Consider the following 18,134-nt stretch of genomic DNA (forward strand, 5'->3'; position numbering starts at 1 on the left):
ACTGGATTTGCCGATAAAGAAGGAGGAAGTTGTTTATATGTTTGCATTGACACAAGAAATGTGTGCATTGATACATGAACATTTTCAAACAATACTTTGCCCTGAATGTTTAGTACCTGTTACACGAGATTAACATGACATTTACACTAACAGCTTAATTTGTCAGCATTAAATTGGAAGGATGAAATCAGAAATCTGTGTCCAAAACCAGGACTATGAAGCACATTGATTCATATAAAGACTATCCCTTTTGATTATGCATTATAAATGTATTCTAAATATGTCCCTTTTAAAAATTTGAATAGTCTGAATATGTTATTGATTACATTTAAACTGAGATAAAGTATTTTCTGATACCTTAGACAAATTCACAATATATTCTCATACTCTTAGTATTGGATGTCTTTATCAAATATATTTTTCTTCTTTATAAATATATATATATAATCAAAGTAGACTTAATTACATTATTTTACATTATTTTATGCCATGTTTAAACTGCAGACATCTGCTTGATGCTTAGGCTACCATCCAAGAAAATAGTGTGAAAGTATTTAGTTGACTTATGAGTTAATACAACTGTAGTATTATTCATCATGTGATTGGGATCTTGAGCAGATTTCAGAACAAAACAAAGAATATTAGAGGACTGTTTGAATTAATATCTCCATCCTTAGCATTCACAGGCTATTTGTTCTACTTGGTAATTAGCTAGATTGTGATCCTCATATGATCAAGTCAAATCACAAAGTATAAGCAAACAGTAAATGTTTGAACCCAGGAGAAATGACATCCCCTTTGGGCCTAACAGTAGCAAGTCAATTTGTTATAATTGTTGGATTGATCAGTGGATGCACCTTACAGTCAGTTCAATTATTAATGGCAGCAAATGCATTGTCTGTTTCCTTGTTTTTATTTTAATTATTTTATTTGACCTTTGTTTAACCAGGCAGGTCATTAGGAAAAAAAATTGTTTTTACAAAGACGGCTTGTCAAAAGACAGGCTTTATATCAACGTTAACCCAATACTTGCAGTACCCTTCCTATTTCCTTTTCTCTTCCATTAAAGCCAACATGTGCCATACCCCAACCCGATCTCACGCCGAGGCGCGAGATACACACGCATGGACCGGCGTGTAACTCACGCGCCCTGCCTGAGCAGGGCGTGTGAGTTACGCGCGCACCTCCGTGGTCAAAATGGCGGCCGCTGTCGCGGCCGCCCGTAGTGAAAATGGCGGCCGCGGTTGTTTTTGTCTATATTATAACCTCTCCCTGTCCCCTTGCCCTAACCCTAACCACCGAGGGGGCTGCAGCTAGATAGTATTGAAATGCTGGGGGAACATGTGGTGCTATTCCTGGGACAACATGTCGGCCCCTGTTGGTGCTATTCCTCCGTTCATTTAGACTATTCCTCCATTCATTTTGACGGCGGGAGGTGCGCGTGTAACTCACACGCCCTGCTCAGGCAGGGCGCGTGAGTTACACGCCGGTCCATGCGTGTGTATCTCGCGCCTCGGCGTGATACCAGGTTGCATACCCACACATACATTTGGTCAGTTCAGTCCCTCAAGTAAGGAGCAAAAATTATTGGATAAACAATGTGAACTCATCTCACCTCTTCACATGAGTGACGTATTTGTGTCCGCCGATAATGACCAAGACAAAGCATTCGGTACTCTTTGAGGAAATAGCGTAGCATTAGTACAGTGTATAAATCCAACTGGTCTGCTCTTTTAGTGTTTTGTCGGTTTTAATAATAGTTGTGTATTCACAACACAGCCCAGACCCTGTTACACTGGCTCCTCACTAATGTGCCATTAAACTCCTAATTTTCCTATTTATTCCACTCCTGAGGCTCGGGTAAATTAATGGGTGCTTAAAGTCAGTGCACTGTTTGGTATGCTCCCCCTTTTCTTATTTGAGAGGCAGAAAACTGTAAAGAAAAAGTATGTTACTGACAGAAAAGGTTGAGGAGTAGTTATTATATCCTCTGTTCACATCATGGTTAGATTTGTGCATTAATATATTACTATATTTCACCGAAACAGCTCACTCAGTTCACATGATGTGACCCCAATAAAAGATCAAATGTATAAATAACTGTACATTTTCGTTACACACGGTAAGTAATATTAACATCTACACTGAGTTTGCCCTTAGTTGTGCTCAAACTGCTGCCCTACAGTCATTATAATTCTTACAAACAAGTACATTTTACTAATCACAGACTATATCTTTAGTGTCTTGCAAGCCTCAACACAGTTGTCACCCTGCGTTATCAGTTGAGACTGTTCAACATAAAGAAGTATACATCAACCTTCTAGGTGCAGATGCAGCTTTATATAGACGATTAAGAGCCCCAACAAATACAATTACATTGATTAAACAACACAGAGCATAAACACACAGGACACTAGAGTGTTTGAATTTAGAGGTGGGGTCAGTAATTCTGGAGAACGTTTGTTGTGAAAATCACTTTTGTCAAAATCAGTGGATATCTCCTCACAAACTGCTTCCTGTCCGTACTGTGTGCGCTGAACAATAATCTGGTGTTAATGCACATCCTTGGCTCTGTAAATGGATATGGAAACAAAGGATATGGAAATAAAGGGAGCCCACCATAGTAACATGCCTGTATACAGAGCCTAGGCTGTATATTAACACTGTATTTTCTTTTTCAGCCACACACAGTACGTAAAGGTAGCGTTGACAAAAACTAATTTTGATAACAAACATTCTCCAGAATCTCTGACTCCACTGTTAAGCCAAAAACTTAACATGACAGAAAAATACACTTTTCCATATGTTTTGATTTGTTTGATGATGTGCCCGTATTCACAGCCTCATCTGCTCTGAGACCTCAAGTAACCAGATGACAGTTCCTTTTCTGAGGTCAGTAGCTGCTCTTTTCATTTCAGATCATCAGGAGAGACAAGTTCAAAAAGGATAAAAGAAAAGGTGTAGGATAAATTAAGAATTTACGCAATACCTATTTACAAATTGTAACCAGTGAAAGGCAGAGTATACACCTGTGCTGATGTGAAAATAACATACAAATGAATAGACGTTACCTGTGAAGCAGCCAGTCAACGACTCAGTGATTAACTGCTAATTAATTAACACGAGAAACGCTTGAGGCTTAAAGCAATGTTGGAATATGCCAACCACTATGCAGCTGGACAAATGAGAAGTGAATCATGCATTACCGATTCAGATGAAGAGTTTTTGCTGATATAATGTTATGCACACTCTGTATTGTATTTACCGCTACTTCTACCACATACTGTGGTGAGCGCTTACAGATAGGGAGAGACCCATGCTAACTATTTCAGGCCAACTTCATCAGAAAGGGGGCCAAGAGGATGAAAACTGAACTTAAGCTTCAAGATGGATGCCCACAGCAAGCTCCACTCCCTGACAGTGAGGGACCCACCACTGCAGTGAGGATAGGACAAAAGGGACGAAGCCACATCACAGGAGTGGAGACGTGGCAAACTTGCAAGCAGGTAATGACTTAATTGAATGAGTTTCTCAAAAGTAACTTGAAGAAAGTAGATGTTGGGTTATGGTACTTTCTGATGGCTATTTGTTTGCAGAGCCAGTTAGCACCTGAAGCCTGAGTGACGGATGTGTTTTTTAAAGCTCCCATATTATACACTTTTCGGTTCTATTATACACCATATTATATGGTCTTAGGGCCCACTCACACTAGGGCCGTTTGCCTGTTCCGTGCTGCAGGAAGATTCAGCACGATTCCCCCCCTCCCCACTCCCCCCACTGGCACGGATTGTGATTACATTTAATAAAAAATAAGTTAATTCAATAGGTCCTGCATAAGACACAGGGTCAGGTTCTTACCAATCAGAAGAAAGTGCAATAAGAAAATGTGCAGATTCAAGATGGATTGTAACTCACCTTTACTGATTGTGGCAGCAGAGGCCAGGCAAAGGGGGAACTGCCTCTAGACCACAGTGAATTGGAACTCCTGGGGCCGGTCACGGAGAGGTGTCCTTGGCAAGAAGAATCCCTTGTTAGGGCCGATTGCTACCCCACAGTCCAAAAAATTAAACAAAATCAGCACACAGCATTAGGTTGTCCGTGCACAACGTTTACACATGTTTTCAGAAATAGTCGAGGTAGGTTGGGCGAGGAGCGGCCACACGTGTGTGTGTGTGTGTGTGTTTCTGTGTGCAGCATGCACCCTCGCACATGCGCATTGAGTAACTCGGGTAACTGTTGCAAGAAGTTGTCGCGTACACGGCTCCTATTATAGTAGTAAGATTAACACTCATATTTTCCCTCTGTTGATCATAAATGAATCGGTGAAAACAACGCTATTTTTTAAGGTTATTATTAATGCATTTGCACCATAGATTGTATATCAAATGGTTGTTGCATCCAGGGTGACCTCAGTTATTCCAACTGCATCCACTCGTTCTGGCCTATGCACGTCGCCATCTTGTCAGATTTTTACTCCGCCTCATTTCCTCTTACCGAAAAAAGGGCATTGATGTGACATCGGGGGAAGGGAGATACACCCATCTAGCTGACGTATACCTCTGAGGCAAAGTGAGGGCTAACGGGCGGCTAGCTGTCACTCAAGAGACCGTGCCTCTAATTATTCATACATTTTGACCTCCAATAGAATAAAAACTGGCCTGATAAAACAAAATGCACCCCCCTCCGTGTTGTCATGGAGATATGACCTAAACATACAGACTAGAATAGTATTTAGTACCAGGCCTTAAATGGGTTAAATAATGCTGTGAAAACTGCGTATTTAACATGGGAGTTAAGGAGAGATTGCTCTGTTTTGAAACCTGCCGTTTGTGGCCACTCGGTGAACTGCAATTTGTGTCACTTCCACATTGGATTATGGATGATTGGGGCTTGATTTGCACAGGTCCGAATAATTACCATTATTAATCAAAGTCACATATATGTACATACATTACCTCATAGCAACACATTGTGGTCTTTCTTAATGGACATACTTCCTAAACAAAAGTGTGCACTGCCGGCACACGCTTGGGCGCTGGTGTCGTAAAAAAAAATATTTTATCCAACGATGCTAGAATCAGAAATTTGAAGTTCCTTGTACCCACTTTAATATGCCATAGGGAAGTCAACAGGTGTAATTAAAGCCACAGTAGGCTATACTCTTAGTTCACCAGTACACAGTTTGAACATTGAGATGCACAATATAGGACGAAAGTTGAGGTCCACACAACCACTTTTTAGCAGCTTAGGACATCATTGCCTGTGCAAGCCATGATACATCTGACAACAGCTTCTATCCTATAACTAGGACACGTCTGTTAGCTGATAATGGATTAGAGCAGAGTCACAGTGTAGTTACTGTCGTCCTCCCGCCCTCCAGGAATACTCTAACTCTGGGCACACAGGATCTAAAAAAAATCCACCCTCCATCATCACCAACTGAGGGTGTGTTCACCATATTAAAACTTAAGATGCAATGCAGCAAACCCACAGCCCAGCTGCTTATACAGCCGACGTGGGCAACCAGCCAAAAAAACACAGCAACTCACTCACTCTATCCCTCTTCATTTCTCTTATTCGCACACACACATGTACACAAAACAATGTAATAATGGCCGGGCTTTGTTCTGTGTGGGCGACGATCACTGAAGGCGCCGTCGGCTGCTGCAGCAGTACTATGTGTCTGTGTTCCCGTGGAAACTGTGATAGTTGGATGCACTGACTGACCCTGTTTAGCATGTTAAGAATCAGCCATGCATAGCAACCCGCTCACATCAATGTGTACCTCACAAAACCGTTTATTCCAACTACATATAAAAAAGTATAGTATATAAATAAAATCATAAAACTAATTAAAAGCAAGATTAGAGTATAAACATTTAAAATAATTCAATTAAATATGGTAACTCTTTGGTCTTATTTAGTTTAACCACATACAGTTAATGCTTATCTGAATAGATACTAAGTTTTACTAAGATTTCTAATAGTTTTGTTTAAAACTGTACAGATTATGATGCCCTCTGATGCACTGGCAGGCTATTTAATGGGTAACAACCATTGAAACCCAATGCTGCTCCTCGACAAGAACAACTACCCACTTATAGTCTACAGGAAGTAATACAACGTCAAGCAGCCAAACGTGTTTATTGGTAATTGGCTTTATGTGTGTTTCTAAATTGTACAAGATCAAGCAACAATAGGAGAATAAAAAAACATGGGTCAGTTGTCAGAAACACCTGTTAGGGTAATGTATTTAATTTGAACAACATGACAAAAATATATACTGTACATTAAAACATCAACAACAACAGCAACAACGACTATCTCTACTGTGAATAATATTAAACCTATCCCTCAACATTTGAGCAGTAGAGGTATCAGGAGACTATTGGGAAGATTGCACAGATTAGAAGAGGCCTGTGGTTGTGCATTTCTGATGGAATAGCAGTTAATATTTTGTTTTAATCATACAGAACCAGGCATTGCTGGTGATGAAGGCATGCATAAATCAACTAATGTCTGCTTGTAATGTAAAATGGTGTAATCTGGTAATATTTCTAAACCCTACGGGTGATGTGATTATGTGTACATCAAAACAAGATGATGTGAACAATACAGCCGCTGACATGTTTGGTTGGCATGGAAATGCACAGCTGCATGTAATCCGTATAGCAATGAAAATCAATGCTATGGTTCCACTGACAGAGCTTCAAGACAGCTCCGTCACTAATCTAGTGATAAGAAGTTTGCATGTGTTTTTTTTTCTGTCTCATACGAACATGATAAATATCAGGGTAACAATATACAACTGTATTTTTCTTGCCTTAGATATATGTCCAAGCATCCCGTGTGTATTCAACCTATAGCATGGCATACTGTATGATGATCCGGACAGTGGAAGAACATTTTGCACCTTTTTAGGAACAAAGAAAATAGGAAAACGTGTGGATTATGGTTATATATAACATGCCTCCACTTTTGCTATGGAGGAGTTAGAGATTGATGAAGAAGATGGGGTCATTCAGTCCATTTCAAGTCAAAGCAGTATAAACTGTTGCTTTCTATGGATTGTGTATGTGCTAATAGTGGGAGGAGTGTAGTTATGTTGACTTAAAATCTAGGGTTGTGCCTCAAAATGTCAAAAGTATATTTTCCCTGTCATTTTCTTTTGTTCAATATAGGATGGGATTTACACTGAATATGGAAGGGTCTGTTAAGAAAGTCTGTGTATGTGGTATGAAGCCATACCCTTTGTCCTTTTCTACATTTAGGATGCTTTCAGATATAAAACTGCATCCCGAGGTGGCTGAATGTCCCAACACTTTATACATCGCTGCCTCGACTGCATTTTCCATTAAAGTATTATCCTTTCACTTTTTTATTCAGGCAGCATCTTGTTGTATTCATTCATCCACAGTCTAGAACACACCAGGGTTTGACTAAGCCATGTTGTTTCTTGTTTTGTTTTTCCTAACTGATTTATTTCATCATGGTTTTATTATGTAGTCATAAAGTTCCCAGATAAGATGTAGAGCTGTGTTTAGCATTATGTCCTCCTTCCAAGTGTAGCGAAATATGACCAACACTATCTAGAGCAGTGTAGCCGCTAAGGTGGCTGAAAAATATGAATTCATTAGTCATCCAAATCTTTTGAGTAATGCACACCAACATTAATGACCATTTTACTGTGATGAATTATTCAAGTGTTATAAATTCAACTTAAATGGTTCTCAGTATGGGTGCATAATGCTCTTGCATAATGATACACATTGAGTGATTTGATACTGTCAGAGCTTATTGCCAATGCAGGACTAAGATGGGATGCTAGCAGAGCGAGTTTTCTGATGTTATGGCCCATGATGATGACTGGCAAATAAAATGCTTGAATTTTCAAAGAGTCATTGTTCTTTGTGAATAGGTTCATAGACACTAATATCAGTTGGAAGGAATGGCGAATGTCTCATTTGAAGACTATTTTGTTTGTTTGTTTGCAGCTGGGATAGTCCAAACTAAAAATAGGTAGACCTTAATATTTGATCATATTTCATGTCATGCCTGCCTTTATTTAAATTTTAAAAGAGAGCCAGAAAGAAACACATTCATTGAAACACGTTCTTTAAAGTGATACAATTTGTATCTAGTTAACTGTCTTTTAAGTTCCTATCTATCAACTAGTGAGTTTAAACAATGGTGATTGAGCATATGACCCACTGATGAATGCTCTTGTATTTCCTGATTTGCCCAGTTATACTATCGGAGTAACAACCTTGCATTTCCCATGCTGCAACGGCGCGTTCTTTTACTCATGACATGGGAGCTTCAGACTCAGTAGTACTATCAGACCTGTGTGCATTCCAGAACATCTGATGTTTTTTTTTTATCTTTCATATAAGACATGTTCCTAGGGCCCACATTTTCAAATTTTATGAAAATGTCTTTCTGCACATTGTTTTCATAGTAGGCACTTTCCTTCAGTTGCTTGTTTGCTGCATGTTTCTATGTTCATTTAGAGGCAAAACAGACCTATATGGCCGGGTGATGGTGCCTTTCTGCCTGTAGATAATAGTACAGGTTTGTATAAAATAGTGTATACTGTTGATTAAATGACTTTGTAATCTTGACTCGGGTCAACTGTGCAGGTTCTAGCTACAGGAGGGCTTACAAAATACAGTATATGTTAAATTAAAAGGGTATTGGAAAGACCTTTGATCATACATGTATCAAACTACACATTGGAAACAGCCGTTGGATATGGATATGCCTCACTTCCATATGTGTAAAAGATGGCTTATTGTACTGATAGCTTACAATGGATTCCATGGCATTGTCCAACGAAAACTAATTAACTGATGCATTCCATTTCATCAAGGTCTGGGGGAACCATCCATCACACTCGGGGGGGACAAACAAAATACAGTACTCATGTAAATTAAAGTCATGGAGAGCTTCTGGCTCAGGATAGATCATTTTCATTTACGTGTTAATTTATTTCTTCACTGGTTTGTATCTGTGAGCCAATAGCTTGACCACAGGGAGCTCAAGGGGAAATTATGGGACCATGTCTTGTGAATAAGTGAATAAGCAGACAAATGTTGTTGTTTTTTAAATCAAGGGAGGTTGCCACAAACTGCATGCTATTTGAGTCTGCAGAAATGGTTGTGTAAGGATGGTCTTTATCATTAATTAGCTTTACCTGGTCCGTGCTGTACTGAAACCTATTCAAGACAACTGAAATGGCAGCACAGTCAGGTCTGTACTCCGCTGCAACTAGTAAGTGGTAGTCACTTACCACACCTTCAGAAATTAAAGATGATTTCCATGACAGGATCCTCACTTCACCATGTTTTTTTCCATGAGTGAAAAACTCTGGTTTATACTGAGTAAAGCCCTATCATGTTGAAAGCTATAGATTTGCAACACAATGGGTGGACTGAACTCTACCTTCAGCGTTTCTGTGAGATTGTTCATCTCAATTCTAAACGAGACTTTTCATGGTATTAGGATCGTAAACAAAGTATCTATTCACACAAAAACCTTGCAGACACCTCCAGTTTGTGAAATGTAAATATGATGAGTGGATCTCACTGGGTGGCTTAATATTTTCAACAAAAACTCTTGAATAATCCTCAGTAGCCCTGAGTCGAGCAGCTGAAGCGTACGATTTAACAAATATTTATGGGATGTTTTAGGTATGCATTTATACAGTGGCCCTTGTCTTCTTGCCCTGTCTGTAACAGTACAGCAACTGGTCTAACCTGCCCATTCTCTGTTGTCTAACCTTAGCTATATGTCTGTGATTCCTGTGTATGCACGTATCTCCAAACATATTGCTCAGAGAACATCAATAGCAGCCCACCCTGTGCTGTTAACTCCCATCAACCAAATAGGTGGATCCCAGATGGAGGCATGAGGGCCATGTGAACCTCCAGACAGGCCATAGAGTTTGCCTGATGGTCACCTGTCAAAACTGTCTTAACCATTCGCCAATACTGTAAATCTCCATCATTGTCATGTATAAAAGGATTTTGTCTGCATCTTTTTCACTTTGTATTGTCAGATTATATCTGTGAATAAATATGGTGACATAATTTGACAGTCCTGTTACCTCTTAATCTTTAATCAATGCTCTGACTCACTATGCTAATTGAGGATGCTGTGCAAGCAGTGTATTAGATTATTGTTGTACTTGTATGTGTCTTATTTTCACCATCTAATATGATATTAAAAAGCCCAATGACCATTTTAATGTCTCAAAATAAAAATGCTGAATGTATCATAGTTATGTTTTTTTTATTCCAGGGCATAAAATGAGAAACATATTGACTGTGCGGTTAGCATTTTGTTTGTTGCAATGGAAAACAGTTCAATAGAAAATGTAATGACTTATCACTTGAGGCTCTGTCGGTGGTTGGATATTGATTAACTATTGTGTTAGCCCCATTAATTGTAATAACTCTTCACAAACAAATCCAGAGAATTAGGTCAATATTAAATTATTGCCCACCTGTAAATTAACCCCAGCTGACTGAAAAGTTAAACACTTAAATCACTACTCTTTATTAATACATTTGCAAATGAATACATTTCCAGATTATCAGCACCCATGTGTGTATGCACACACTCTGTTTATCTATCTCAATTTCTTGTATGGCCAAAAGAAGCAACAATTAAGTACTCATGAGCTTTCTACTATGATGTCAATCTCAGATGTGTTGGAAATTCCATGTGTTGTAAAAAAAGGGAATTTTAATTCCGTTATGCCACAATTTAGGGAGGTGTGTTGGCCTTGGTTGTTAATCATTTGTCTCCCTTTCTTCTTACTAGTATTTTGTTTGCTTTCCATATGTCAATCCTTCCTACAAGTAATTAAAGGTTGAAGAGCTATTTAATAACTACTTGCCACTGGTTTCTTCCTGTCCCCCACCTTTAATGTTCACCTAGTTTTGGTAAATGCCATTCCTTCCCATTACTGTCATGACATGAGTTTCTTTGCTCAAAGAAGACAAAAATGTGGCTGACGACAAATGACAACTGAGAATCTAGCAGGTTATTTGTAACACTAATAATTTCATATTCCATTAAGAAAATTAAAATATAATTACTCTTTACGTACATAGTTACATATATATAATCCCAAACAATAAATGGTAAAATAAAATAAAAATATTTGATTGATTAAAGCTACTACGAGTAACATGGCACGTTGGCGGCCCCTTTGGACAAACGCGGTAGTATTTTTACGACGCCAGCTGTCGTGAAGCTGTTTTCTAGCGCGTGCCAGGCGTGCAAGATTCAAATGATCAGGAAGCAATATAGTGCATGTCCGTGTGTTAAAAGTGTGAGGGCAACAGATGAATAATGGTCATCTGATGATGCTGGTGAGGCAAAGTAAACTTTGTTTTAGTAGGCTTCCGCTCATCATTTAGGAGTATACACTGCAGTCTAATTCGCTCCCGTGGAATTGTGTATATACGTTGCTTGGCAACGCCCTCCGGCCCGCCTATCACTCTCCCTTTTAGCTTTTCTTTATTGCATTTTTTTTTTCTTTGAAGGTTCAGCCCCGTTATCAGTCATTATGACGACAAATAACTGTCTCAAACAAGGCTCCCGCTCCCCTTCCCTCACCTGGAGGGATAGGCTCTCAAATCGCGTTGCAGCGCCACACTGAAATCTGCGACCAATACGGATGTGTGACCATTGAGCCTGAACGAGCGAACCGAAAATCGGACTGGGTGTACGACCAGACCAAAAGCAGCAACAAAAACTATATAAAAAAACGTCTTTCTTTGCACTGATGGTCTTGTTTGCTGTTAAAGGTAATTTATGATTATGAGAGGAAACATGAGGCTATTTAAAATATATTTAAATGTTACTCGGAGCTGCTTTAAGACCTATGGCAAACATATCAACAAATAGGTCCATCTATTAAAACTCCAGAGTCATGAAAAATTGGAAAGATAAAGTAAGATACCTGTGAGATACGACTAAAGGTTAATATCGGGAACAACTTGTATCTGCCTGTATTGTGTGGTATGAATATGTGTATTGTTACAGCCCTAATAAATAGAAGGATGGATGGAGGGAGGGAGGGAGGGGGGATGGATGGATGGATAGATAGATAGATAGATAGATAGATAGATAGATAGATAGATAGATAGATAGATAGATAGATAGATAGATAGATAGATAGATAGATAGATAGATAGATAGATGTGTTTATCAACTACCCAAGTTCACAACAAACCATCCAATTGCAGTTGAGATTGATGATTGTCAAAGTGTGAAAGTCAGTCACCATGTTTATCTTTGCCCGATTTTGTGCCAATCCATGAGGTAAATGTTTGAACAATGAAATGGATATCTGTTGTAAATGTAATGGTAATCCACCTACTTGTCAAAATATTTCACTCGTATTTCTGTTAATTTCATGGGGTTCACAAGTATTCCCAGTCATTTATTAGTTTCAGTTTTTCGCCTTATAGGACAGATTATTGGCTTGGCAAAGGGGTTTGGGCAAGATGAACTAGCACTGCTGGTTGGCAGATAGAATCAGTGGGCTGTCAATTCACTACATTCTGTTCCATATAAAGCCAGTCAGATGGGGATCTTCCTTTTTCTTCTGTTTGATTAACCTGAGAGGGTTTATTTGGAAGCACTTCCACCAATTGAGGCATTCTTTTCCAGTGTCTGTGGCAGCAGGAACGATAGCCATTGAGTGCATCCCATTCAAGCTGTAGCAGATCAGATACAGCTGGAAACATGTTACTGCTCCGGGGGAAAAAAAGTCAACCCACTGACTTAGCATGTTTGGTGGATTCTGCGTTCTGTGGTTACAACTCAATGATAGCCAGATATGTGACTTATTCTTGAAATTAGAAAATACCTGCGCCAAGGACAATCAATGTAATTTTTGTATTTTTCTTAATCACTTAAAATCAAGCAAACCTTTTCCAAAAAATAGTATTTATAAAGACAATATTTTATTCATTCAGTGTGATCCTCGACCATGACGGATATCAGTCACTGTCCTCACTATCGTTTTGGGAGCCACAAACCTTTTTATAGCAAAGCTCTATGAAAGAGAGATGTTTTTTTTATTTGGAAAAGCATAAGATGAAAATACCCACGTGTTTTGTTTCTAACACCTGTTACTTTTCAGCTCTACTTTAATAAATGCCTTTGTGAAAATGCAGATATGAAGAAAAAAGCTGATACCCCTGAAGATAAGATGCACTTGCTAGTACACAAATCACGTGTTCGATGCTCTAAAGGACATACACAGGATGCAGCCCTTGCTTCAAGTACTCTAAAGGTGAGTACTTGAAGCATACACTGAAACTGCAGTGACCAAAACAACCATACAGACACTCTATTTAAAGCTTTCAAAGCATACTTTACGCACTATTTTGCTTCTGATCACATGTATTCATGCAACAAGTGTTTCCATGCGTGCACATAATAAACACAGGCCACCAGAACAAATCATAAGAATCATTCTTTAACTCTTTTGCAAGCACTTACACCCACTATTTTTTTTTAGTTAAGTATATATACGTAGTTAGATTTAACCAGAGTTAAATACTGTGTGTTTTATTGTGGTTAATTTTTTAAATAGTTGCTTGTGAGCAATTATGCTGGTCTTTTTAATGTGGTACACGAGTAGGCGTTAGTAACCTTTATTATTCAGACTTACAAAGTCCTCCATGCAAAGACTAAAGTCCAATTTTAATCTGATTTCATATTCGTTCAATTATGTTTTTACTGGTGGTGGAAAGCACTTATTTCTAATAATAATTCCCTGATAGTTGCAACCTGATCATACAGTTTTAACCAATTTGAAATGGATGTGTGTGTGTGTGATCTAAAGATAATTTTGCCAGGCTAGAAAGAGGATAACTAGTGTGGAAGCAACGGTTGGTTACGTTGTAACCTAGGTTCTCTGAGTATTTCTACATATTCCATATGTACGGGGACTGACCCCCACGGGGGCAGTTGACGTGAATACTCTTTAAGACACACCACTTGTGGCGGCCACGCATGATTGGCCAGCCTGGCTATATAAGCCACGCGCATGCGTGGCCTCTTCGGTTAACCTTGATTGGAACGCGTTTCTGAGCGGCATCTTGGCTGGAGAGATACTCTCTCCACTCAGAGAACCTAGGTTACAACGTAACCAACCGTTCTCTATCGTGTCAAGACTATCTCTCCACCCTACATATTCCATATGTACGGGGACTTCTGTAAGACACACCGCGAGGAAACCAAGCAGACATAGCTGCTCCTGCGGGAGCCTAAATAAAAAAAGGCAGTTGAGTTCGAATGAAACGTCACCACCACCAGAGTGTTCACCCATGTGCCCAGTATAAAGGAACTATTTACAATTATACATTATGTACACACTTATCGCCAGGCGCCAGACGCTACCAAGGCTAAGCTGGCCCTGCAAGATGCCAAGGCCAGCCCTGAATGGGTAGATGGCCTAGCCCAAACGCGCACCGTCCTGCTGCATTGAGCCCAGCACTCGCTCCGAGAATGGGGTGCTGGCTGCCACATTCATGCAGTAGAACCGGATAAAAATGGACGGGATCGCCGTACAAATCTCCGATAGAGGGGCACCTCGCCATAGGGCCCCTGACGTAGCCATGCCCGTGTGGAGTGCGCCCGCACCCCTACTAGGGTTGGCTTGCCTGCCCTCTCATATGCCTGCTGGATAGCATCCTTCCCAGTGGGAAAGCCTGGCCTTGGAGACTGGCTGTCCAGGACGGTTAGGCTTGTAACAGACAAAGAGCTGGTCCGTTGCCCTACGGCCACGTGTCCGATGCAGATACACTGTTAGGGCCCTGTCTGGGCACAGTAGTGACCGCCTACTCCACCCTGCTTCACCTCCCTGGAGGGTGGAAGGGGTGCAGCTCAATAGATCGACCGGTGTGGGACTCAGACCAGACTTTAGGGTGGAATGTAGGGTTCGGGCGCAACACCCCCCCAGTACCACCTGGCAAGAGCGGCTGCAGCCCTCATGCACTGAAAGAGCATGCCGCTCTCCCATTCTCAGACACAATTGCGAGCTCAAAAACGCTGTCTTGAGAGAAAACCATTGTAGCCTAGCTGTATCGAGGGGCTCGAATGGCTCATTCTGCAAGGCCAACAGCACCACCTCCAAATCCCATGGGGGGACAGCTGGCCTTCTGCGATGTGGAGTAACCCTACGAGCACCTCTAAGAAACTGAGCAATAAGGTAGCAACAGCCTTCTGCCAGCTCCCAAGGTCCAACACGGGCTGCCTTATGGCTGCCCCTATTCCCCTCAATGTCGAGGGAGATTTGCCCACCTCCAACATTTCCTGGAGGAACTGGAAAATGTTATGGGCCGTGCAGGCGAGGGGATCCACCTGTCTCGAATTGCACCATGATTGAAACACTCCCCAACGATAAGCGTATGCCGCCCTCGTTGATGGAGCCCGGGCTCCTTGTAGAGCGCTAACCACCGACTGGGGCACTCCCACGGGTGTCCCTGAAGGAGGGGTGCAATCGCTGAGAACCAGATCATCTGGGGCCTGCCTTCTTGGGGGCCACCAGGATGAGGCTCACCTCTTCCACCTGAACTCTCTGTAGAAGTGGATGAAGGAGGGTGAAGGGAGGGAAGGCATACAGGAGGCCCAGTGGCCACTGGTGTGCCATGGCATCCGTGCCTCTCTTCTTCTTTTTCCCAATCGCTGAGAACCAGATCATCTGGGGCCAGCCTCTTTGGGGGCCACCAGGATGAGGCTCACCTCTTCCACCTGAACTCTCTGTAGAAGTGGATGAAGGAGGGTGAAGGGAGGGAAGGCATACAGGAGGCCCTGTGGCCACTGGTGTGCCATGGCATCCGTGCCCAAGGGAGGATCGTCCCTTTTCACTCTTGCGAGAAAAAAGAGGGGACCGTGCTCTTCCTTTACTTACCTGACCTGGCACGTACATCGCCCCGAGGGACTTGCCCGCGGATACGCCCACTCCCATATTGTCTGAGCCAATCTGCAAAGGCGCGGGGAACCCAGGCCCCCCTGCCTGTTTATGTATGCCGCTGCTGCTGTACTGTCTGTCTTACCAGTACATGGCGGTTTCCCAGCTCTGGCAGGAAGTGCAAAAGAGCTAATGGATAGCCTGCAATTCCGACTGATTGCTGTGCCGTGTCAACCAGGGTCCGTGCCATTGGCCACTGTGCCAAATAGGCTGGTTCCTCCCACCTGTGGAGAGCTATGCACAGTATGCGTGACACCTGGCATGCAGATCTCTCTGTGGACAAAGTCCCAGGCTCAGGAGGCAATGCTGCACCGGGTGCATGTTCAGAAGGACCAGGGGCACGATGTGCACCGTGGCTGCCATTAACCCCAAGAGTCGGAGGCAGAATCTCCAGGTCACTCTGGCCCCCAAACAAAGCTGGGACAAGCAAGCCCTGAGGGCGGCTTGTCTCGCCGACGTCAAAAAGAGTTCCTGATTTGGCATCCAAACACATGCCCAGGAATTCTGTCGATTGTGAAGGCTGCAGCCTGCTCTTCCTCTTGTTGAGGCGCAGGCCCAGGTGCTCTAGGTGCTGCAGAAGCCGGGTCACATTGATGCGACACTGTTCCTCTGAGCGAGCACAGCCCAGCCAATCGTCCAGGTAATTCAGGATGCGAAGACCTTCCTGCCGCAAGGACCCAGGACTACCTCCATGCGCCCTGAACGTGCGAGGGGCCAGTGATATCCCGGATGGGAGGACGCAGAACTCGAAGATTTGGCCGTTGAAGGCAAACCCGAGAAAACGTCTCCCTCTCATATCAGGATCTGGAAATACATCCAGGTCGACTGTGGCGAACCCGTCGCCTTAACCCTCTGCACAGTCCGCATCCTGCATTGTAGGGGCCTTAAACATTTGTTGAGCCCCTTAAGTCCAAAATCGGTCTGAGTCTCCCATCTCTCTTCGGGATGAGGAAGTACCGTGAGTAGAACCCAGCCTGCCGAATGTTTTGCTCCACCTCTCTGATGGCCTTCTTGGCGAGGAGAGGTCTTCCACCACTGTAAATGTGGCTGACCTCATCAGCGGGGGTGGGTGCCGAAACTGCAACCGATAACCCTGAGTCATGGTGGCAGACCGGCCTGGTCCTCCCCTTGAAGGCGTGACTGACTCAGCCAGAGGTGTCACCTCACCATCCCGGGAGAGGCCATAGCCCTGCCTGTTGCCACTGCTTGCTCCTTCATTAGCTTAGCTAGGAGCGAGGACACCTGCTGTATCTCAGCAGCTAGAGCGGAGCCTTCCTGCTCCACACGTTTGGACAACTGGCGCTGACAAAAGGCTAACATAGCCCCTGTATTGACCAGCTGTCCCTGGGTTGCCATAGCTCCATGCACTCTGGTGAGTATGGCATCCCTCGTTTTAGTGTGTCTGCATGGGCAGCCTGGCTTCCCCAGAACCGACCTGGTGGGGGACACTAAGGCCCCCAAGGTTTGATCCATGGGAGGTGGTGGTCCACAGCCTATCCTCTCCCGACCTTGCACACACGCTAGCCGTCTGCATAGACCCGACCAGCGATGGGCTTCAGCTGGTTTCTCAAATTGCTTCAGCACCCGTTCCTCTAGATCGGGAAGCAGCGGTACGAAAAAAGAGCGCGTCTGCCCCGTCTCTTCGTCCTCAAAACGGGAGGCCGTCCGGCCCTGCTCCGCTGGCAATTCGACATCCAATGCCTGAGCAGCCCCGGTGATAGCTTGCTGATAGAAAGGAGTCGAGCGCTCCTGCTCCTCCTCTACCTCTTGCTGTGCCTCCACACCCATCTGGCCGAGGGGGAGGTCTTCCCCCTCCGAGTCCATCCCCAGGATGTCAATTTCCTCTTCATCCGACGCAGGGTACCCCTGCCCCAATCCCCCCCAGCTCTGTCAGTGCAGAGGTGGGGGGCTGGGTTGTGGATGGGACCATCATTGCTGCTGTAGAGGAGGGGCTTGAACCCTCCAGCAGCCACACCTGGGGTATGAATTAATGAGTGAGGCTCCTCCCCCATGTGATCATTCCAAACCACTACCCTTGGCTGCTTTGCCCACTGCGGCTGCCCAATGAGTGTGGCCGGATTTTTGAGAGAAAATGCTAACGCCGTAGCCTCCCTACCCTAGCTGGCAGGAAAAACAA

The sequence above is a fragment of the Ammodytes marinus genome, assembly GCF_949987685.1.
Source record: "Ammodytes marinus genome assembly, chromosome: 5".
Taxonomy (NCBI): Eukaryota; Metazoa; Chordata; class Actinopteri; order Uranoscopiformes; family Ammodytidae; genus Ammodytes; species Ammodytes marinus.